Source organism: Rutidosis leptorrhynchoides, chromosome 3 (assembly GCF_046630445.1).
Source record: "Rutidosis leptorrhynchoides isolate AG116_Rl617_1_P2 chromosome 3, CSIRO_AGI_Rlap_v1, whole genome shotgun sequence".
NCBI lineage: Eukaryota > Viridiplantae > Streptophyta > Magnoliopsida > Asterales > Asteraceae > Rutidosis > Rutidosis leptorrhynchoides.
In genome coordinates this window covers 592,911,747-592,938,753 of record NC_092335.1, presented here as the reverse complement: position 1 = coordinate 592,938,753, position 27,007 = coordinate 592,911,747, and positions in this window count along the sequence as shown.

The window sequence follows — 27,007 nt, the reverse complement described above, 5'->3', positions numbered from 1 at the left end:
CATGATTACTTCGGATTAAATAAGCATAATAATAACTTAGCTACGAGACATTAAATTAAAAAGGTTGAACATAACTTACAATGATTAAAAATAGCGTAGCGTTACACGGACAGAATTTCGACTTACACCCTTACAACATTTGCTAACATACCCTTATTATTAGGATTAAAATTAAAATTAAAATTAAAATATAAATTATAAATATAAATATTACGTATATAGATAGAGAGATTGATGGATATTGGATGAAAAATTGATCAGAATTCGTTGGGCTTTATAGGGAGTTTCAGTTTTTGGGGCTCCGCGACTCGCGGCCCATTCCTTCTTCAAACTCCGCGAGTCGCGGAGTTTGTAAATACAGCTCACTCCATTTTGGCTCTTTGTTTACCGACGGTTTATTATATAAATATAATATATATATAATTTATATAATTAATTATATATTATATTATATTTATATACATAGTTAACTTGTAATTTTTAGTCCGTTGCGTCGAGCGTTGAGAGTTGACTCTGGTCCCGGTTCCGGATTTTCGAACGTCCTTGCGTACAATTTAATATCTTGTACTTTGCGTTTTGAATCTTGTACTCTTGTAATTTCGAGACGTTTCTTATCAATAATTGGAACCTCTTTGATTGTCTTTTGTACTTTTGAGCTTTTTGGTCATTTGCGTCTTCAATTCGTCGAATCTGTCTTTTGTCTTCACCTTTTATTATTTAAACGAATATCACTTGTAAATAGAACAATTGCAACTAAAAGCTTGTCTTTCTTGAGGAATAATGCTATGAAATATATGTTCGTTTTTAGCATTATCAAATATTCCCACACTTGAGCGTTGCTTGTCCTCAAGCAATATCGTCTTGAAATACTAGAATCACTTCTTTATTCTTCATACTTTGTACATCAGTGATTTCTATACGGCGGTATAAACAATGGTAGTAACGATGTGGTTTACAGTCCCAAATGACTATAAAATTTAGATCCATTAAGGAAATTGGATCTTTGTGAAAACATTTGATCTTTTGAAAATTAAATCTAGTTTTTACCCTAGATAAGTTTTCCGGAATAACCCTTCACCGGTGTTTGCAAAATATTTTTGTGGGCTTGGTGGGTTTCAGATTTGAAAATTTTAGCTCAAAACTTGCAGTTTTGTGTCATCCACTTGCTAACCTTGTATTAGGAAAGCAACACGTCTAGTTTACTTGTCCCGTATATTACCTTTCGGTAAACTACCGTCCGGTTGTAAAGGAAAGCGTTGAACAAGCAACTGTTAAGGCAATGTCCCCTGACATGCTTTTAATTATGGTCTATAACGTGTCGGACGCAATTACTATCCTTTGTAGGAGCAATAGTAAAGCTCACCCTTATAATTTGTCGGTCTGGCACAAGGTCCTGTCTTTGACCATGCTATGCAACCACCGTTCTTACGGTTGACACTCGATTTGGTTCAGATGACCTAATAAATTCCCGGTGAATTCCTAGGATTTTACGTTCAATGGTAATGAACGCATTGAAAATGGGTTTTCAGAAAACAAATCGGTTTATAATTTGATCAAAATATTTTCTCGTTCAAGCTCGAGTTTAGATATCATTGAATTCCATGAGTTTGAATTCTCAATCTTTAAGGTCAATCTCTAGGATTGAGTAATATCAGGCTTAAAAGCTGACTTTTAATCTTTAAGGAGATTATCCTTTCTGGGGATCTGATTCATTAGTCTTATCCAGCTAATTTGCACGGTGCCCTCCCCATTTTACAAGACAGATCCTCTCATGGTTAGGATAAGTCTGACCACTTGGCGACCCTGTTTAATGCTGAGGTCCGTGGATTTCCTGCTGATTTTAGTGATGACTTTTTCTAGGTTTTTCGTCAACCTACAGCTGGTCTGGACGACAACTTCATGACCTAAATCAAGAAGCGCGTTTCTTTTTCGGAAGACTTTACTTCCTTTTAATGATGGAATTGATTCATCGTGTAGATCCATCTCTTCTTTTCTTTCATCGGGTAAAACAGTTTAGTTTAGTCCAAAGCAAAAGTATTTTCAGTTATTTGTATAAAAATATGTGACATATGTTTTGAATAACTTGGAGAATTTTCCCACACTTGGCTTTTATTTTCCTTTTTATTGTTCTCTATTCCATTTTAAATGAATTTTAACATTTTGGTTTGTTTCTCAATTTATGTCCTTTTCGAGGTAACAATAATTTCGGTGTTAAAACCTAGTTTTATCATTCATAAATATGTATAAACATGATTTTGAGTTCATTTAATTGAAAATTTTGAAAATTTTTACTAGAATTGGGTAGTCAGTATATAAGACTAGGGCTGTTCTTTATTATCAGAGAGCACTAGATTCTAATACAACTACTACTTTACTAGTATTTTTTTTTAATGGTAACCAAGTGTTTAAGATAAAAATTTTAAAAATCCGAAAGAATTTAACCCCTTCCCACACTTAAGATCTTGCAATGCCCTCATTTGCAAGAAATCAGTAACAATTTAAATTATTGAGGGTGATTTGTGTGAAAATGATTAAATTTTATCAAAGTTTCCAAACATATTTGTGTTTGCTTGCTGAATGATGATAAGGCTAAAAATGAACACATATTTTACAGCATTATTTCCCAAGAAAGACAAGATTTTAGTTGATATTGTTCGATTTACAAGCACTATTCGTTTAAATATTAAAAAGTGAAGATAAAAGGCAGATTCGACAAATTGAAGACGGAAAGGTCCAAAAAGCTAAAAAGTACAAGATTCAATCAAAAAGGTTCAAATTATTGATGAGGAACGTCTCAAAATAACAAGAGTACAAGTTACAAGACGCAAAGTACGCGATTTAAAATAATACGCGAAGACGTCCGAAAATCCGGAACCGGGACCTGAGCCTAGAAGAAACGCCCGACGCAACGGACCAAAAATATCTAGTCTACTATTCACAAGAATATAATATAATATATATATAATTATATATAATTATATATTATATATTATTATATTACGTCGGCAAGAAGAAAACAAAGCAATTTGGCTGGATCCAGGGTGGCCATGCGACTCGCATGGCCAGAGGCACAAAATCCATGCGAGTCGCATGGAGTGAAAATGCTGGTCAGGTCCTATATAAAGCCAGTTTTCTGCCGAGTTTTAAAATAGAAAATATATCTCTCTCTCTCATATATACGATATATATATATATATAATTTATATTTTAATTTTAATTTTAATTTTAATTCTAATAATAAGGGTATGTTAGCGAATGTTGTAAGGGTGTAAGTCGAAATTCTGTCCGTGTAACGCTACGCTATTTTTAATCATTGTAAGTTATGTTCAACCTTTTTATATTAATGTCTCGTAGCTAAGTTATTATTATGCTTATTTAAAACGAAGTAATCATGATGTTGGGCTAATTACTAAAATTGGGTAATTGGGCTTTGTACCATAATTGGGGTTTGGACAAAAGAACGACACTTGTGGAAATTAGACTATGGGCTATTAATGGGCTTTATATTTGTTTAACTAAATGAAAGTTTGTTAATGTTAATATAAAGATTTACAATTGGGCGTCCCTATAAATTACCATATACACTCGATCGGACACGATGGGCGGGGTATTTATATGTACGAATAATCGTTCATTTAACCGGACACGGGAATGGATTAATAGCCACTAGAATAATTAAAACAGGGGTGAAATTACATTCAAGGGTAATTGGTGTAATTGTTAACGAAGTAGTAAAACCTTGGTTTACACGCAGTCGATAACCTGGTGTATTCATTAAACAAAGTATTAAAACCTTGTTACAATTCGAATCCCCAATTAGTTGGAATATTTAACTTCGGGTATAAGAATAATTTGATGAGGACACTCGCACTTTATATTTATGACTGATGGACTGTTATGGACAAAAACCAGACGGACATATTAAATAATCCAGGACAAAGGACAATTAACCCATGGGCATAAAACTAAAATCAACACGTCAAACATCATGATTACGGAAGTTTAAATAAGCATAATTCTTTTATTTCATATTTAATTTCCTTTATTTTATATTTAATTGCACTTCTAATTATCGCACTTTTATTTATTGTTATTTAATCGCACTTTTAATTATCGTACTTTTTAATTATCGCAAGTTTATTTTATCGCACTTTTATTATTCGAAATTTCATTATCGTTATTTACTTTACGCTTTAATTTAAGTCTTGTATTTATTTTATATTTTACATTAGGTTTTAACTGCGACTAAAGTCTTAAAATCGACAAACCAGTCATTAAACGGTAAAAACCCCCCTTTATAATAATAATATTACTTATATATATGTTTGTATTTTTTAAAAAAGTAAACTAATATAGCGTTGAGCTTTGTTTAAAGATTTCCCTGTGGAACGAACCGGACTTACTAAAAACTACACTACTGTACGATTAGGTACACTGCCTATAAGTGTTGTAGCAAGGTTTAAGTATATCCATTCTATAAATAAATAAATATCTTGTGTAAAATTGTATCGTATTTAATAGTGTTTTCGCACTAAAAATATAACTATTTTATATACACCTCGCATAACATCAAGTATTTTTGGCGCCGCTGCCGGGAAAAACGCCGAAGCAAAACGCCATATATTTTTTTTTAGTTATAATTAGTTTTTGTAAAATTTATATTTTTGTTTAAAAATTAAAAATATAAAAAAAAAAAAAAATCTTTTAAAATCGAAAAAAAAAAAAAATATATTTTAAAGTGTATTTTAAGTTTTTCTTTATTATTTACAAAATATTAAAGTATTTGTATTTTATTTTAGTATTTTATTAAGTTTTTATTTAAATTATATATTTATATCTTATATTATATATAAAACAGAAATTAAAAATAAATATTAAATAATTACGTGACCTGTCATTTGAACCAGTCCAATTGAACCAGTTCAGAATGGCCATGCGACTCGCATGACCCACCCCCTTATTCCATGCGACTCGCATGAAGGGGTTGACCAGGCCACAAACGAACCCTAATTCCGCATTTATTACGGATATTATTTAATTATTATTATTTAAACCCTAAAACTATTATTATTATTATAATTAAGTTTTTAATTTATTTAGTTATTTTTACTTTTGTTTAGTTTTATTAATTATTTACTTAATACTATAATATAAAAAAAATATAAAAATAATATTTTTATAAAATCTAATATTTTTATAACTTTTTATAACTTTTATATTTTTGTATCTTTTAATTATTTTAGCGTAATTTTTATATTTTTATTATTCGTACTTAGTTTTTAGACATAGTATTTACCGTAGTAATCCTAGATTTTTAAGCTTTGCCGTAGAATTCCTTAAGTGCTTTTTCTTTAAACTAAGATTTAGGTGCTTTAGAATTTTGCGACGCCTTTTTAAGTTTTAGTTTCTTTTTAAGTTATTTCCATTTGGGATTTAGTTTTTCCTGTAAGCTTTAATATTTTTAGACACCTTTTACTATGTATCAATTATCATTCCAATTAGTAATTTCAATTTGCGATTATAATTTTAAGTTAGTTGTAGTAATAAGGTTAGGTTAGTCAAGTATTTTTAAGTTTTTATAAGTTTCTTTTATTTTTCCGTCACCTTTTATTTTTCAACCATTTTTCTTTTTCGACCTTTTGCGACGAACTCTTTTTCTCTCTTATTTCTCGCTATTCTAGTTTTTAGGACTTAGAATTTTTTCTACTTCTTATCTAAATTTCTTAAAATTACGAAAATTTATTTTGAGTGGTTAAATTGATAGACATCAAAATTTTCTGGTTCGTAGTAATAGTTGGATTTGTACGTGGACCGGGTTATTGGAGCCAAACAGTCCTCAATTATATTGAGACCAAACGAATCCTGCCCCTCTGCTGCATCTTTTGGCTATTCGAAACGTGGGCAAAATCAGAAAAGTCTATTAATTGGATAACTTATTATAATTTTTCTTTCCTTTTAAAAACTAATAGGATATTCAGTGAATGCACCGAGCAAGACGTTCATCACCTTTTGTACGTTCACCACCTGTAACTCGATCAAGACATCGTTTAGCAAATATAACCGCCGTTGATTTTTCTTTAGAATCATCATCCAGTCGACCAAGTACTTCAGTTCAAATTTCCGATAATCCATTTTTTGAACCCGACCTCACAATTGAGAATCCGGAAAATATTCAGGAACGGTTCGTAGATCCTGAACCATTAAACTTTCCTCTGGAACCACCAATCATTCAAACAGAGATTGTTGAGGAACGAACCATTAAATCTGAATCCTCTAGTGATACCGATTCAACAAATTCAATTATGGAGAATCTGGAACCCTTAAGTATGGAAGACCGAATGAGAGCTAAACGCACTGGCCAAGGTCACGCAATTACTCATCCAGACATTAATGCGCCAGATTATGAAATCAAAGGACAAATTCTACACATGGTGACTAATCAATGCCAATTTAGTGGTACGCCGAAGGAAGATCCAAATGAACATCTACGTACCTTTAATAGGATCTGCACACTATTTAAAATCTGAGAAGTGGAGGATGAACAGATATATCTCATGTTATTTCCCTGGACTTTAAAGGGAGAAGCCAAAGATTGGTTGGAATCGTTACCTGAAGGGGCGATCGATACATGGGACGTTTTAATTGACAAATTTCTTAAACAATTCTTTCCTGCATCTAAAGCCGTAAGACTTCAAGCAGAAATTGTTACGTTCACACAGAAACCAAATGAAACTCTATATGAGGCGTGGACAAGATATGGAAAGTTATTAAGAGGATGTCCGCAACATGGTTTAGACACCTGTCAAATAGTACAAATATTCTACCAAGGATGCGACATCACTACAAGGAAAGACATAGATATAGCAGCTGGTGGTTCTATTATGAAGAAAACCGAAAATGATGCTTACAAAATTATTGATAACACTGCTTCCCACTCACATGAGTGGCACCAAGAAAAAGACATCATTAGATCATCTAAAGCAGCTAGAGCCGATTCTAGCCATGACTTAGATTCCATTTCTGCAAAGATAGATGCTGTGGAGAGACGAATGGAAAAGATGACTAAGGATATTCACTCAATACGAATTAGTTGTGAGCAGTGTGGAGGACCACATTTGACAAAAGATTGTCTCAGTATTGAATTAACAATGGAACAAAGAGAGAATATTTCATACATAAACCAAAGGCCTGGAAATAATTATCAGAATAATTATCAACCGCCAAGACCAATTTACAATCAAAACCAGAATTATAACCGAAATATTCCATACAACAACCAACAAGGTCCTAGCAATCAACAAGTATCCAATAATACTTACAATCAGCAAAGACCTAATTTTCAAAACAAACCACCACAACAAACCGATGATAAAAAGCCGAATTTAGAAGATATGATGACGAAGCTAGTTGAAACTCAAACGCAGTTTTTCACATCTCAAAAACAAACCAATGAACAAAATGCTCAAGCATTTAGAAATCAACAAGCTTCTATTCAAAATCTGGAACAAGAAGTAAGTAACCTAGCAAGGTTAATAGGTGAAAGAAAACCGGGAAGTCTACCTAGTGATACAAATGCTAACCCCCGGAATGAAACAGCTAAAGCTATTACCACAAGAAGTGGTACAACACTTAAACCACCTGAAATACCTGTAACTTCTGATGAAACTATTCCTACTCCACAAGAACCACAACCTGATCAAGATAAGGAAAAAGAACCGGTAGTTGAAAAGGTTAATGAAGATAACACAGTTAAGGATAAACCTTATGTTAAACCATACCAACCACCACTTCCTTACCCGAGTAAAATGAAGAAAGAGAAACTTGAAGCCGAGCAATCCAAATTCTTGGATATGTTTAAACAGATAAATGTAAATCTTCCTTTCATTGATGTGATTTCAGGAATGCCAAGATATGCTAAATTCTTGAAAGATCTAATCTCAAATAGAAAGAAAATGGAAGAACTCTCGGCTGTTACTATGAATGCTAATTGTTCAGCAGTGCTGTTGAATAAGATACCAGAAAAACTATCTGATCCAGGAAGTTTCACAATTCCATGTTTTCTGGGTAGTCTTAGTTCAATAGAAGCATTGGCAGACTTAGGTGCTAGTATAAATCTAATGCCGTATTCACTATACGCTAAACTAGACCTTGGAGAATTGAAACCAACCAGAATAAGCATACAACTAGCCGATAGATCTATAAAATATCCTAGAGGGATAATGGAGAACATGCTAGTTAAAGTTGGTACTTTAGTATTTCCAGTAGATTTTGTTGTTTTGGACATGGAAGAAGATTCTCAAGTTCCTCTCATATTAGGAAGACCATTCTTAAACACGGCTAAAGCAATGATAGACGTGTTCGGTAAGAAACTGACCCTATGTATAGAGGATGAGAGTGTTACCTTTTCAGTTGATAGAGCAATGCAACAACCACAATCTGCAGATGATACATGTTATTATATTCAAACTATAGATGCACATGCAGAATTATTAGAAGAATTTCCAGAATTACAAGGAACAGGAGAATGTTCTTTAGGAGAAGGTAATGAACCAATTGATGAAGCTGAAATGTTAGCTACACTTATAGCTAATGGATATGAACCAACAACAGAAGAAATTCAAATGCTAAAAGAAGAAGACAGATATCGATATAAATCATCGATAGAAGAACCTCCGAAATTAGAGTTAAAGCCACTTCCAAACCATTTGGAATACGCTTATTTACATGGTGAATCTGAATTACCTGTAATAATATCGTCTTCTCTTACAGAAAATGAGAAATCACAACTCATTTCTGTGTTGAAAGCTCATAAACCAGCCATTGCATGGAAGATTCATGATATTAAAGGAATAAGTCCTTCGTATTGCACACATAAAATCCTTATGGAAGAAGGTCATAAAACGTATGTGCAACGCCAACGAAGACTAAATCCTAATATGCAAGATGTAGTTAAGAAAGAGATTATTAAACTGCTAGATGCAGGTTTGATATATCCAATCTCTGATAGTCCATGGGTAAGCCCAGTTCAATGCGTGCCTAAGAAGGGTGGCATGACTGTCATTACAAATGAGAAAAATGAGCTTATTCCTACTAGGACTGTAACAGGATGGCGTGTATGTATTGATTATAGAAAATTAAATGACGCCACCAGAAAAGATCACTTTCCCTCACCTTTCATAGATCAAATGTTGGAAAGATTAGCCGGAAATAGTTACTATTGTTTTCTAGATGGATTTTCCGGATATTTTCAAATTCCAATAGCACCCGAAGACCAAGAGAAAACCACATTCACGTGCCCTTATGGTACTTTTGCTTACAAACGCATGCCATTTGGACTTTGTAACGCCCCTACAACCTTTCAAAGGTGTATGATGGCGATTTTTCATGACATGATAGAAGAATGCATGGAAGTATTCATGGATGACTTTTCAGTCTTCGGTGATACATTTAAATCATGTCTAGTTAATCTGGAACGAATGCTAATTAGATGCGAAAAATCAAATCTAGTACTTAATTGGGAGTAATGCCATTTCATGGTTAAAGAAGGCATCGTTCTTGGACATAAAATTTCAAAAGAAGGAATTGAAGTGGATAGAGCTAAAGTAGATGTAATTGCTAAACTTCCACATCCCACCAATGTTAGAGGAGTTAGGAGTTTTCTAGGGCATGCCGGTTTTTACCGACGTTTCATAAAAGATTTTTCTAAAATTGCCACTCCTATGAATAAACTCCTAGAAAAGGATGCTCCATTCATCTTTTCAGATGAGTGTATCAAATCTTTTAATATTCTTAAAGAAAAACTCACTAATGCGCCGATCATGATAACACCAAATTGGAATCTACCATTTGAACTAATGTGCGATGCAAGTGATTTTGCAATGGGAGCCGTTTTAGGACAAAGGATTGAAAAACGATTTCAACCTATATATTATGCTAGTAAGACGTTACAAGGAGCACAAACGAACTATACAACTACTGAAAAAGAACTCCTTGCTATTGTCTTTGCTTTTGACAAATTTCGATCATATCTCGTTCTAGCAAAAACGGTGGTCTATACCGACCATTCTGCTCTTAGATACCTATTTTCAAAACAAGATGCTAAACCAAGATTAATCCGTTGGATCTTACTCTTACAAGAGTTTGATTTTGAAATCCGAGATAAAAGAGGAGCAGAAAATCTCGCCGCTGATCATCTTTCTCGTCTTGAAAATCCCGAATTAGAAGTTCTGAATGAATCAGCCATACAAGACAACTTTCCTGATGAATATCTATTGAAGATAGATTATAAAGAAATCCCATGGTTTGCAGACTATGCAAACTACTTAGTTTGTGGATTCCTTGAAAAAGGATTATCGTACCAAAGACGAAAGAAATTCTTCAGTGATATAAAACACTATTTCTGGGAAGATCCACATTTGTTTAAAAGTTGTCCCGATGGAATAATACGCCGATGTGTATTTGGAGATGAAGCTAGTAAAATTTTAAACCATTGTCACACAGGACCAACAGGAGGGCATTATGGGCCTCAACTAACAGCAAGAAAAGTTTATGAAGCTGGATTCTATTGGCCTACAATTTACAAAGACGCACACCTTGTTTGCAAATCCTGTGATGCATGTCAAAGGGCCGGAAAAATAAGTCAACCTGATGAAATGCCACAAAATGTCATCCAAGTATGTGAAGTATTTGACATTTGGGGTATTGACTTTATGGGTCCATTTCCAAAATCTAATAATAATCTATATATACTCGTAGCCATTGATTATGTATCTAAATGGGCGGAAGCACAAGCTCTCCCAACTAACGATGCACGAGTTGTAGTCAACTTTTTAAAACGTCTTTTTGCAAGGTTTGGAACACCGAAAGCTTTAATAAGTGATCGGGGTACTCATTTCTGTAATAATCAACTTGAGAAAGTTCTTAAAAGATATGGAGTAACTCATAAAATCTCCACCGCATATCATCCACAAACAAGTGGACAAGTTGAAAATACCAACCGAGCTTTAAAACGTATTCTAGAGAAAACCGTAGGATCAAATCCGAAGGAATGGTCCATTAAATTGGAGGATGCACTCTGGGCTTTTAGAACAGCCTACAAAACTCCAATTGGAACCACACCTTTTAGACTTGTTTATGGAAAAGCATGTCATCTTCCAGTAGAAATTGAACACAAAGCATTTTGGGCTTTGAAGACATGTAATCTTGATTTACATGAAGCCGGACGTCTACGATTAAGTCAACTAAACGAATTAGAAGAATTAAGACATGAAGCATACGAAAATTCGTTAATCTATAAAGAAAGAACGAAGAAATGGCATGATAAAAGAATCAGAAGTTCAAAAGAATTTAAAGAAGGAGACAGAGTTCTTCTTTTCAATTCACGATTCAAGCTATTTCCTGGAAAATTGAAATCAAGATGGTCTGGACCATTCATAGTCAAAAGAGTTTTCCCATACGGAACGATAGAATTAATAAATTCAAATGGGATTGAATTTAAAGTTAATGGTCACAGAATTAAACATTACATACATGGTCCGATGGAAGTCGACAACGAAGTTAATCACAATTTCGACACCACAGCTAACTAAGTGTGGGGAGAATCAAGTCTTTAAAGGATAATATGTATTTCTGTTAGAGTTAGATTGTCTGTTTTCGTGTAGTTCTCGAAAATGGAACACGTATGGTCTTTCCCTAGCAGACCCTAAAGAACTAGTCTTCTCCCCCCATTCTGAATTTTTATTTTTTTTAGGTTTCTACGAAATGAAGACTGCCTGTGAACTAAACCATGGTCTAATGCTACACGCTTTGATCACTAAACGTAATAATGACATACTACCGAGCGAATTAGTATCAGTAATCAGAGAAAGAATGGACGGAGTTAGAAAAGAATCCAGATGCGAAGATAATAAGTTACAATTTGGTAAAGGAAAATCAAAATCCGCAGCGAAAAGAAGAGCACGACACCTAGAAAGATGTCACAAATGCGGAAAATGGTCACATGGAGGTAAATGTTCAAATAATCAAACCTATTCAAATACCGAATTTGTTACTTTATGCAGAGACGGACCGTTCATATGTTTAGAAGAAAAGACACTGAATGCTCGAGGTTACGCCTATGCAGCCATGGAAAATCAATTAAACCGACTATCTTATGAATGGAATAGATCATATAACTAAGAAATCTATTTCACAGGTATGTCTGTACAGTTTTTATTTTTATTTTTAACCTTTTGATAATAAACGCTAATTTGTTCGCTAAAAAGTATTAAATTGGTATTGAATAAAATTAGGTTTGGCGACCGAAATTATTGATATCATTCAAAAATTTATTACATCACTGCGAAATTTAACGTTTATTCTTAAGGTATAAATATCTTTAATCAATCAACCCAAAATATTTCAAAAATTCGTCATGAGTTAAATTAGGTTTCGAAACCGAAATTACTTTACCGAAAAGAGGGGCGCATATTTTTGATAATATTTGATTGATTAAAGTGGGATAAAAAGACAAAAAGATTTTTAATTTTATTTTTACCATGTTTTTAAAATTAATATAAATCTTAAATTAATATTGTAAACTTTGTAAAAACAATATATTTAAAATTGTAAATATTTGAAAAATTAATATAAGTTTGATACGAATTTATAAATTTTTAAATTAAGTTTGGTATGAATTTTTAATTTTTAAAATATTAATTTTTAATTTTATGCATTTCAAATTTTAAAGTTTGGTGTGAATTTTTAATATTAATTTTGAATTTTATATTTAAGTTGTGTGAATTTAAAAACAAAAATTTACTCTATCTCATTAAGTTAAAAATATGATTTTTAAAATTCGTCGTAAGTTGAAGACTAGGTCTTTGAACCGAAATTGCTTTACCCGAGGGAGGGACGAGAACTTTTATTATCATTATTTTTAATCTTATTGATTTAAAGTATGCCAAAAAAAAAAAAAAAAAATTAAAAAATCCAAAAATCTAAGCTTTTAAAACAATTGCTTGAAATTGACAAATTTTAAAATTTTGTCGAGGGACGGACTAGGGCATCGTCCCGAAACGACCTCGTCTTAAAAAGAAACAAGATTTTTAAAATTTTATTAATTTTATGTTTTAAAAGTATAAGGTTTATTATTAAAAAAAAAAAAAAAAAAAATACCAGAAATTACACCCCATGCGACTCGCATGGGGGTATGCACAAAACCATGCGACTCGCATGGCTGTTAAAAATAGGCCAGGTACAAGTTCCAGTCGAGTTCTGCTTCTTTCACAATACACACACAAACACATACGAAAACCTCCCAAACTCTTTCAATTTTTCACCAATTTTCACCAAATTTCTTGCAAAAATTTCACAATAATCATGCCTAGATTCAGTAGTCTCAACCCCTTCAGGAGAACGGTAAAGATTTCACCCCTAATCTCTTTAAATTCGAATTTTTGTGTTCTTGAGCTAGAAATTTTATATTTTGATTTTGTTAATTTTTAGTAAAATTAGTGTTAAATTGATGTTATATTATGCATGTATATCCTAGATAGAAGCTATTTAACATGAATTGAAGCTAAAAACTTCAAATTTTTAAGAATCTAGGGTTTGTGTTCTTGAGCAATTTGGGGCTTTTTGATATAAACAGGTTATGGCCGATTTTTGTCATGAATTGTTGCTAAATTAAGTAGTGTAACATGTTTAGGTAGTTAATTGATCCAAACTTTGAGCCTAAACATGTTTTTGAGAATTAAAGTGGACTTTTTAAGTCTAAAAATTCATGAACTTGGATAATTTGATATAAAGGCTATTTGAAACTTGTTTCATTGCTAGTAGTGATTATTTTGGCATATTATTTGAGATAAATGCTTATGAACTTAATGTACATTTTTCGTATATGCTTATTTGACAAAGTGTAGACTTGACAAAAATATGAAAATGAGCACTAGTTTGATTTGAATGCCATGTAACAAGTGTTTAATTGCTATAATGATTATTGTTGACATGTTTAAGAGTTTAAATGTGATAAAACATTGTACACATTTCCGTATGTAAAAGTGTAGAATTGTTATTGTTAAGAAAAATGTGTATAAAATGTGTTATGAATTGAACATGTCATCATAATTGTTTCAAATTATTATTTTGCTAACACTAATGCATATTTGGATGCACAAATTTTGTGTTTAATGTGTTTTGCAGAGAAATACAGATACGGACGGTGCATCATCGTCCAGACAACCAGAGCCCGAACCAGAAATGTTTTATGAACAAGAACAACATATGCAACAAGAAGAAGAACAACATGAGGATCAACATATTCCATATCACGATCAAGATCAATTATTCATGAATCAGTTTCGTCAATTCGCTCCACATCAAATGATTCTGAGCTTAGACATTAATGAAGATCAGTTACACCCAAATCTGAGATTTGATCGATGTTGGATAGAGTATCCAGATTATCAAAAGAACATGCACATTCTCTACTTTAAGGTTGTTGAAATGCCAAGGGCAATTGACTGGGTACCTTTGGAAACAGTTGACCTTGCCGAACCGATTCGGGAATTATTGGTGCAAAGGTATGGTAATTCTCAGTTTAACGATTGGATGCGCCTATTTTCCATTCGTAGAACCATATATAGGGAATGGTGTATAGAATTACTTAGTACTATTAAGTTAAACAGTGATGTTAGGAGGATAGATGATAGAAGCTTTATTAGATTTCTGTTAGGTGGACGCATGTACAGAATGTCCATGATAGATTTAGCCAGGGCCTTACAGATTTACACCCCTGCTGAACTTTTGAGCCCCGACTGTAATAGCCTGATTGCCCAAGGAGAAAGGATAGATAGGGAATTTGATATTAACGCCGTCTGGAGGCGTATGTCCCACTTTAATGAATTTCACGCCAGTGGAAATCATACATACTTAGATATAGATAGAGCTGAACTCCGGGTGATTCATAGATTCTTAGCAAACACAATTACACAAAGGGGTAAGAATAAGGAGAAATTGACCGTAAACGATTTGTTCTACCTCAAGTGTATTAGAGACCCGAGGAGTTTCGTTAACATTCCCTATTGTGTTGGTTATTATCTCGCTAATGTAGTTTCGGGGATGAAATCGGGGAGTATTATAGGTGGTGGTATTTTCATTACTCTCATTGGAGAGTATTTAGGTGTGGATAAGCACCAAGGGGGTCCAATGAACGAAATAGAGGACGAAGGTGAAACTATAAGTTCAAACCTTTATCACGGTGCAAGGGTATTATTGATGAGACGTGGTCGGGTATATCGATACGAGGGACCTCAGCGACAGGTAGAAAGAGGTTCGGATGACGAAATGGAAGAGGCGAACAACATTATAGGAGTTGTTCGGGAGACTGCTCTTGATTTAGGCGTTCGTATGGAGGATGAATACATGACGAACTATGATAGGCATATGCAGTACGAGGCATGGCAACGTCGGAATGACTACGAGCATTCCCGGCAACGAGAGCATGGCCGATGGGATTATCATCAGCGCCAAATTATAAGCCAGTTGCAGCCTGGCGAGATGTATTATCCGACCCGACCCGCATACTATCCTGCACACCAGCCAGAAATGAGACCGCCCTATGACATATATGATTATGACGCAGCATACCAGTTCACCTATCAACAGCCATGGAACCCTGATCCGAACATGAATTGGGATCCCTATCCTAATTATCCTCCTAACCCGCCTCCTGATGAGTAGAGATAAGTTGGTAATTTTTATTTTTATTTTAAACACTTAACATTTTATTACATTTATGTAATGTTTGATATTCTTATTATTATTGTGTACTAATATTTTTCTTATAGTTTGAAAGTGGGATGCCAAAGTTCCATTTCAAATTACATGTATGATTATATTTGTATTGTATGTATTCTATTTTATGCACAAAACAGGGTAAAACAACGCGTTTTCAAAGACTGGCATGATTTCTTGCAAATGAGGGCATTGCAAGATCTTAAGTGTGGGAAGGGGTTAAATTCTTTCGGATTTTAAAATTTTTTACTTTATACACTTGGTTACCATTAAAAATACTAGTAAAGCAGTAGTTGTATTAGAATCTAGTGCTCTCTGATAAAAAAGAACAACCCTAGTCTTATATACTGACTACCCAATTCTAGTAAAATTTTTCAATTAAATGAATTCAAATCATGTTTATACATATTTATGAACGATAAAACTAGGTTTTAACACCGAAATTATTGTTATCTCAGAAAGAACATAAATTAAGAAACAAACTAAAATGTCAAAATTCATTTAAAATGGAATAGAGGACGATAAAAAGAAAAATAAAAAGCCAAGTGTGGGAAAATTTACCAAGTTATCTTAAACATATGTCACATATATCTGTAACAAATAACTGAAAATACTTTTGCTTTGGACTAAACTAAACTGTTTTACCCGATGAAAGAAAAGAAGAGTTGGATCTACACGATGAATCAATTCCATCATTAAAAGGAAGTAAAGTCTTCCGAAAAAGAAACGCGCTTCTTGATTTAGGTCATGAAGTTGTCGTCCAGACCAGCTGTAGGTTGACGAAAAATCTAGAAAAGTCATCACTAAAATCAGCAGGAAATCCACGGACCTCAGCATTAAACAGGGTCGCCAAGTGGTCAGATTTATCCTAACCATGAGAAGGATTTATCTCGTACAATGGGGGGGCACCATGCAAATTAGCTGGATAAGACTAATGAATCAGATCCCCAGAAAGGATAATCTCCTTAAAGATTAAAAATCAGCTTTTAAGACTGATATTACTCAATCCTTGAGATTGACCTTAAAGATTGAGAATTCAAACTCATGGAATTCAATGATATCTAAACTCGAGCTTGAACGAGAAAATATTTTGATCAAAATTACAAACCAATTTGTTTTCTGAAAATCCATTTTCAATACGTTCATTACCATTGAACGTAAAATCCTAGGAATTCACCTGGAATTCATTAGGTCACCTGAACCAAATCGGGTGTCAACCTTAAGAACGGTGGTTGCATAGCATGGTCGAAGACAGGACCTTGTGCCAGACCGAAAAATCATAGGATGATCTTTACTATCGCTCCTACCAAGGATAGTTCTAGCATCCGACACGTTTAATAAGACCATAATCATCTGCATGTCATAGGACATTGCCTTAACAGTTTCTTGTTCATCGCTTTCCTTTACAACCGGACGGTAGTTTACCAAAAGGTAATATACGGAACAAGTAAAGTGGATGTGTGCTTTCCGATACAGGGATAGCAGTGGATTACACGAGCCTAAAAGTTTTAGCCAAAATATTGATCCACAGATATATTTTGCAACACCGATGATGGATCAAATCAGAAAACTTGTCTAGGGTAAAATCTAGCTTGAATTTTCAAAAGATCAAATGTTTTCATAAAGATCCAATTTCCTTAAGGATCTAAATTTTTATAGTCATGTGGGACTGTAAACCACCTTTCAAATGTGCACTTTGCTTTGGAAACCGAAAGTAAATCGGCTATTTGATTGCCAGTGTCATTGACCTAAACCCGAGGCAACCATAAAAAGACACACCCACCTTTAACCACATCGTTACTATCATTGTTTATACCGCTGTATTGAAGTCACTTATGTACAAAGTGTGAAGAATAAAGAAGTGATTCAAGTGTTTCAAGACTATATTGCTTGAGGACAAGCAACGCTTAAGTGTGGGAATATTGATAAGGCTAAAAATGAACACATATTTTACAGCATTATTTCCCAAGAAAGACAAGATTTTAGTTGATATTGTTCGATTTACAAGCACTATTCGTTTAAATATTAAAAAGTGAAGATAAAAGGCAGATTCGACAAATTGAAGACGGAAAGGTCCAAAAAGCTAAAAAGTACAAGATTCAATCAAAAAGGTTCAAATTATTGATGAGGAACGTCTCAAAATAACAAGAGTACAAGTTACAAGACGCAAAGTACGCGATTTAAAATAATACGCGAAGACGTCCGAAAATCCGGAACCGGGACCTGAGCCTAGAAGAAACGCCCGACGCAACGGACCAAAAATATCTAGTCTACTATGCACAAGAATATAATATAATATATATATAATTATATATAATTATATATTATATATTATTATATTACGTCGGCAAGAAGAAAACAAAGCAATTTGGCTGGATCCAGGGTGGCCATGCGACTCGCATGGCCAGAGGCACAAAATCCATGCGAGTCGCATGGAGTGAAAATGCTGGTCAGGTCCTATATAAAGCCAGTTTTCTGCCGAGTTTTAAAACAGAAAATATATCTCTCTCTCTCATATATACGATATATATATATATATATAATTTATATTTTAATTTTAATTTTAATTTTAATTCTAATAATAAGGGTATGTTAGCGAATGTTGTAAGGGTGTAAGTCGAAATTCTGTCCGTGTAACGCTACGCTATTTTTAATCATTGTAAGTTATGTTCAACCTTTTTATATTAATGTCTCGTAGCTAAGTTATTATTATGCTTATTTAAAACGAAGTAATCATGATGTTGGGCTAATTACTAAAATTGGGTAATTGGGCTTTGTACCATAATTGGGGTTTGGACAAAAGAACGACACTTGTGGAAATTAGACTATGGGCTATTAATGGGCTTTATATTTGTTTAACTAAATGAAAGTTTGTTAATGTTAATATAAAGATTTACAATTGGGCGTCCCTATAAATTACCATATACACTCGATCGGACACGATGGGCGGGGTATTTATATGTACGAATAATCGTTCATTTAACCGGACACGGGAATGGATTAATAGCCACTAGAATAATTAAAACAGGGGTGAAATTACATTCAAGGGTAATTGGTGTAATTGTTAACGAAGTAGTAAAACCTTGGTTTACACGCAGTCGATAACCTGGTGTATTCATTAAACAAAGTATTAAAACCTTGTTACAATTCGAATCCCCAATTAGTTGGAATATTTAACTTCGGGTATAAGAATAATTTGATGAGGACACTCGCACTTTATATTTATGACTGATGGACTGTTATGGACAAAAACCAGACGGACATATTAAATAATCCAGGACAAAGGACAATTAACCCATGGGCATAAAACTAAAATCAACACGTCAAACATCATGATTACGGAAGTTTAAATAAGCATAATTCTTTTATTTCATATTTAATTTCCTTTATTTTATATTTAATTGCACTTCTAATTATCGCACTTTTATTTATTGTTATTTAATCGCACTTTTAATTATCGCACTTTTTAATTATCGCAAGTTTATTTTATCGCACTTTTATTATTCGAAATTTCATTATCGTTATTTACTTTACGCTTTAATTTAAGTCTTGTATTTATTTTATATTTTACATTAGGTTTTAACTGCGACTAAAGTCTTAAAATCGACAAACCGATCATTAAACGGTAAAAACCCCCTTTATAATAATAATATTACTTATATATATGTTTGTATTTTTTATAAAAGTAAACTAATATAGCGTTGAGCTTTGTTTAAAGATTTCCCTGTGGAACGAATCGGACTTACTAAAAACTACACTACTGTACGATTAGGTACACTGCCTATAAGTGTTGTAGCAAGGTTTAAGTATATCCATTCTATAAATAAATAAATATCTTGTGTAAAATTGTATCGTATTTAATAGTGTTTTCGCACTAAAAATATAACTATTTTATATACACCTCGCATAACATCAAATGATAAATGGTGCATATCATTTGTTCATTCCGTCTTGTTGTTATTTCACATATATTTTGCATCTTGTCGTCAAAATTAGTTGCTTTTGCTGAACTTAATGCCAGTCTTTGAAAATGCGTTGTTTTACCCTGTTGTGTACATAAGATAAACTGCAAACATATATACATATTTTTGAAGTTTGGTATATTACCCCACATTCAAAAATTATTAAAATCTAAGAATAAAAGTTAGAAAATTATAAAAACTATTACAATATTAAATAAGTATTAAACGTGTCAACATTACAAATTACAAAATAAATAAAACTAAGTAGACTAGGGATGATACTGATACCAGTAGGGGTTCCATGCATAACCATAGGTGCTATAAAATGCTTCGGCTGGGTTATACGTAGGATACGGTGGTTGAATCTCTATAGACCAGGGAGGGAATATGGGCTTTGGAGTAGGAATATAGTTTCTACCTATATGTTGGCAATAAGCTATGATTTGGTTTTGATGAACTTGCCAATCTTCAAATGCTCTATGTCTAGCATTTTCATACTCTTGTGAAGCTATAAACCTTTGCATTTCTGCCATTTCATTTCCCCCTCATACATTACCTTGCTGTTGGTTTCTCTTAACCTGTGGATGTCTACCATGGTATTGTACTGCGGCGTTATTTCGCCTCTTCAAAACTTTCGCACCATGGTATACATTTAAACCTATTGTATCGCGGGGTTCTGGTTCTTCAACTAATAATCCCCCCGACTTATATCCACACCGAGATATTCAGCAATCAAAGTAATAAATATACCACCTCCTATTATGCTATGTGGTCTCATCCCCCTAACCATAGCTGATAAATAATAACCCACACAATAAGGTATACTTACAGCGCTTTGTGGGTCTCGAATACACATATGGTAAAACAAATCCTGTTCATTTACCTTTTCCTTGTTCTTACCTCTTTGTGTAATTGAATTAGCTAAAAACCTATGAATTACTCTTAATTCAGCTCTATCTATATCCAAATAAGAGTAATTTCCCCCTTTGAATCGGTGATGGCTTGTCATTTGACTCCATACACCATGTGTATCAAAATTTTCATCTATCTTTCTACCATTTAGTATCAACCCTCTACAATCGGCAGATGCTAACTCCTCAGGCGTATATATACGTAAAGCCTGAGCCATGTCTAGTAAAGACATGTGGCGCATCGAACCTCCTAACAAAAATCTAATAAAAGATCGATCGGTTAAACTAGCTACCCGATCATTTAATTCTATACTACACAACAATTCTTCACACCATACTTTATATACAGGTCTACGCATGGTGAATAAACGTACCCAGTCGTTAAAAGTAGAATTACCATACCTCTGTGCAAGTAATTCCCTAATTGGCCCGGCCAATTCTACAGCTTCTAATGGTCCCCATTCTATGACCCTAGGTACCTCAACAACTTTAGAATGAAGAGTATGCAAACCCCTTTGGTATTTTGGATAATCTATCCAAAGTTTGTCAAATCTCAGGTTCGGGTGCAAATCTTCCAAGTGCATATCAGAAAATGTCATGACTGGATAAGGTATATCTTGTTTGTAGTAGTTATCCACCTCCTGTTGTTCCGCATTCTCAGCAGGAGCATTGCGAGCTTGGGATGAAGATTCACCCCTTTCAGTCTGCAAAACACATCAAACACAATTTTTGTGCATCCAAATATGCATTAGTGTCAGCAAAATCATCAATCAAAATAATTACAATCACATGATCAATTTATATCAAACTTAAGCTCATTTTCATATTTTCATCAAATCTACACTTTTTCAAATAAGCATATACGAAAATGTTTGCCAAGTTCATAAGCATTCAACTCAAATAACATGTCAAAATAATCATTACTAGCAATTAAACAAGTTTCAAATGGCATTATCTCTCAAAAATCAAGTTCATGAATTTTAGACTTGAAAAAGTCCACTTTAATTCTCAAAATCATGTTTAGGCTCAAAGTTTGGATCATTTAACTACCTAAACATGTTACACTACTTAATTTAGCAACAATTCATGACAAAAATCGGCCATAACCTGTTTATATCAAAAAGACCCAAATTGCACAAGAACACAAACCCTAGATTACTCAAAATTTGAAGTTTAAGGCTTCTAATTATGTTAAATAGCATCAATCTAGGTTATACAAGCATAATACATAAACAATTTAAGCATAATTACACTAAAAAGTATCAAAATCAAATTGGGGAAAAATTGTTCAAGAACACTAATTTTCGGATTAAATGGTGTTTAGGTGTAGAAATTTACCGTTTTTCTTGAGTAATTCCTTGATAGCATCCTTCTCAACATGATTTTAGTAAAAGATTTGATGATTAACGGTCAAAAATTGTGAATTTGGGGGTGTTTTTTCGGGTTTTTGCGGTTTGTTTTCGCAGTATTTTCTGTGTTGTGGTGTGCAACTTGTAGTGACCCGAACTTTTCCATGTTTATATATATTAATTGAGATTGATATTTACATGATTAAATGTTTCCAACATGTTAAACAATCAAACTTGTTAAGACTTGATTAATTGAAATATGTTTCATATAGACAATTGACCACCCAAGTTGACCGGTGATTCACGAACGTTAAAACTTGTAAAAACTATATGATGACATATATATGGATATATATATAGTTAACATGATACTATGATAAGTAAATATATCATTAAGTATATTAACAATGAACTACATATGTAAAAACAAGACTACTAACTTAATGATTTTTAAACGAGACATATATGTAACGATTATCGTTGTAAAGACATTTAATGTATATATATATCATATTAAGAGATATTCATACATGATAATATCATGATAATATAATAATTTAAAATCTCATTTGATATTATAAACATTGGGTTAACAACATTTAACAAGATCGTTAACCTAAAGGTTTCAAAACAACACTTACATGTAACGACTAACGATGACTTAACGACTCAGTTAAAATGTATATACATGTAGTGTTTTAATATGTATTTATACACTTTTAAAAGACTTTAATACACTTATCAAAATACTTCTACTTAACAAAAATGCTTACAATTACATCCTCGTTCAGTTTCATCAACAATTCTACTCGTATGCACCCGTATTCGTACTCGTACAATACACAGCTTTTAGATGTATGTACTATTGGTATATACACTCCAATGATCAGCTCTTAGCAGCCCATGTGAGTCACCTAACACATGTGGGAACCATCATTTGGCAACTATCATGAAATATCTCATAAAATTACAAAAATATGAGTAATCATTCATGACTTATTTACATGAAAACAAAATTACATATCCTTTATATCTAATCCATACACCAACGACCAAAAACACCTACAAACACTTTCATTCTTCAATTTTCTTCATCTAATTGATCTCTCTCAAATTCTATCTTCAAGTTCTAAGTGTTCTTCATATATTCTACAAGTTCTAGTTACATAAAATCAAGAATACTTTCAAGTTTGCTAGCTCACTTCCAATCTTGTAAGGTGATCATCCAACCTCAAGAAATCTTTGTTTCTTACAGTAGGTTATCATTCTAATACAAGGTAATAATCATATTCAAACTCTGGTTCAATTTCTATAACTATAACAATCTTATTTCAAGTGATGATCTTACTTGAACTTGTTTTCGTGTCATGATTCTGCTTCAAGAACTTTGAGCCATCCAAGGATCCGTTGAAGCTAGATCCATTTTTCTCTTTTCCAGTAGGTTTATCCAAGGAACTTAAGGTAGTAATGATGTTCATAACATCATTTGATTCATACATATAAAGCTATCTTATTCGAAGGTTTAAACTTGTAATCACTAGAACATAGTTTAGTTAATTCTAAACTTGTTCGCAAACAAAAGTTAATCCTTCTAACTTGACTTTTAAAATCAACTAAACACATGTTCTATATCTATATGATATGCTAACTTAATGATTTAAAACCTGGAAACACGAAAAACACCGTAAAACCGGATTTACGCCGTCGTAGTAACACCGCGGGCTGTTTTGGGTTAGTTAATTAAAAACTATGATAAACTTTGATTTAAAAGTTGTTATTCTGAGAAAATGATTTTTATTATGAACATGAAACTATATCCAAAAAAATTATGGTTAAACTCAAAGTGGAAGTATGTTTTCTAAAATGGTCATCTAGACGTCGTTCTTTCGACTGAAATGACTACCTTTACAAAAACGACTTGCAACTTATTTTTTCGACAATAAACCTATACTTTTTTTATTTATATTCATAAAATAGAGTTCAATATGAAACCATAGCAATTTGATTCACTCAAAACGGATTTAAAATGAAGAAGTTATGGGTAAAACAAGATTGGATAATTTTTCTCATTTTAGCTACGTGAAAATTGGTAACAAATCTATTCCAACCATAACTTAATCAACTTGTATTGTATATTATGTAATCTTGAGATACCATAGACACGTATACAATGTTTCGACCTATCATGTCGACACATCTATATATATTTCGGAACAACCATAGACACTCTATATGTGAATGTTGGAGTTAGCTATACAGGGTTAAGGTTGATTCCAAAATATATATAGTTTGAGTTGTGATCAATACTGAGATACGTATACACTGGGTCGTGGATTGATTCAAGATAATATTTATCGATTTATTTATGTACATCTAACTGTGGACAACTAGTTGTAGGTTACTAACGAGGACAGCTGACTTAATAAACTTAAAACATTCAAATATATTAAAAGTGTTGTAAATATATTTTGAATATACTTTGATATATATGTATATATTGTTATAGGTTCGTGAATCAACCAGTGGCCAAGTCTTACTTCCCGACGAAGTAAAAATCTGTGAAAGTGAGTTATAGTCCCACTTTTAAAATCTAATATTTTTGGGATGAGAATACATGCAGGTTTTATAAATGATTTACAAAATAGACACAAGTACGTGAAACTACATTATATGGTTGAATTATCGAAATCGAATATGCCCCTTTTTATTAAGTCTGGTAATCTAAGAATTAGGGAACAGACACCCTAATTGACGCGAATCCTAAAGATAGATCTATTGGGCCTAACAAACCCCATCCAAAGTACCGGATGCTTTAGTACTTCAAAATTTATGTCATATCCGAAGGGTGTCCCGGAATGATGGGGATATTCTTATATATGCATCTTGTTAATGTCGGTTACCAGGTGTTCACCATATGAATGATTTTTATCTCTATGTATGGGATTTGTATTGAAATATGAAATCTTGTGGTCTATTATTATGATTTGATATATATAGGTTAAACCTATAACTCACCAACATTTTTGTTGACGTTTTAAGCATGTTTATTCTCAGGTGATTATTAAGAGCTTCCGTTGTCGCATACTTAAATAAGGATGAGATTTGAAGTCCATGCTTGTATGATATTGTGTAAAAACTGCATTCAAGAAACTTATTTTGTTGTAACATATTTGTATTGTAAACCATTATGTAATGGTCGTGTGTAAACAGGATATTTTAGATTATCATTATTTGATAATCTACGTAAAGCTTTTTAAAACCTTTATCTATGAAATAAAGGTTATGGTTTGTTTTAAAAATGAATGCAGTCTTTGAAAAACGTCTCATATAGAGGTCAAAACCTCGCAACGAAATCAATTAATATGGAACATTTTTAATCAATAAGAACGGGACATTTCAGTTGGTATCCGAGCGTTGGTCTTAGAGAACCAGAATTTTGCATTAGTGTGTCTTATCGAGTTTGTTAGGATGCATTAGTGAGTCTGGACTTCGACCGTGTTTACTTGAAAAATGATTGCTTAACAAATTTTGTTGGAAACTATATATTTTTAACATGTGAATATTATGTGATATATTAATCTCTTAACGCGTTTGATATTATGTGATAGATGTCTACCTCTAGAACAAGTCCCATTGACTCACCTAATAATAATGAAGAGTCAAATGTAAATTGGAATGATTCGTGGACTGATTCACAAGTTCCCGAGTCGGAACCGGAAGAAGAGTCGGAACCGGAAGAAGAATCGGAACCGGAAGAAGAATCGGAACCGGATGAAGAAATAGAACCGGTGGGGGAAATAATAAAACGGTTAAGTAAAAGAAAATCCTCAACCAACCGACCAAGGTTAATTATGGTCAATGGTGTTTCCGCCAAGGAAGCAAAATATTGGGAGGATTACCAATTCTCCGATGAATCGGATTCCGACGAGAATTCCGATGATGTTATAGAAATTACTCTAACTGAATTTAAAAAGGTAAAAGAAAATAATAAGGGAAAGGGCATAAAAATAGAGAAATCTAATTCCAACCCCGATGAACTTTATATGTATCGTCAACCCCCGAAGTCCTTAAGTTGTAACAATGACCCGGGAACCTCTAAACCACCAGGTTTTTCTAAACCAATGTGGAAAACGACGGCTCGTATTAGGGGAACATCATATATCCCTAGAAACTTGGAAAAACGAACCAAAACCGAAGAAGAAGAAACAAACGAGTCAGAATAAGATAGTTGTATTCGAGTGGTGTAATATATGTAATATAGTGTGCTTATGATTTATGATATATGTAAAAATTGCGTGTATTAATAAGTATTTTTTCTATGAATCTAACTCTTGCCTATTTTACAGTATAAAAACACAAAATGGATAGACAACCCAATATTTTAAGAGACCTACCCGGAGACATGATTGATGAAATCTTGTCTAGAGTCGTTCAGAATTCTTCGGCACAACTATTTAAGGCGAGATCAGTTTGTAAGACATTCGAAGAACGTTCCAATAATGCCTTGGTTTATAAAAGGCTTTCGTTCGAAAGATGGGGGATATTACATTGGGAAATCCATAAGTTACGATGTGTTTACTTTGACGCATATATTGCGGGGAACCCAAATGCTATTTTACGCAATGGGTTAAGAAATTATTTTGACTCAATATATTCGAATATTGGACTTCATGATTTAGAAAAAGCGGCTAACATGCAACATAAAGAAGCATGTTATGCTTACGGATTAGTAATGTTCGCTTCTCACCAAAGTGAGAACAAGAACATCGGGCTACAACTATTAAACAAAACGTTTCCACAAGTGACGGAGTCGGTAATTGGGGTAAGAAATGAGGTTTTTAGATTGTTACGGGACTGTTGGACATTACGTAACCCTCGTCCCTTTGACGACGTTTCAACACGCTGTCTTATCAACGGCCATAACGGTTATGTTCCACAAGACCAAGGATGGGAAGTAATCCTAGTAAAACCAGAATGCATGACTTGTTTCTGGACGTATGAATTACGTGTC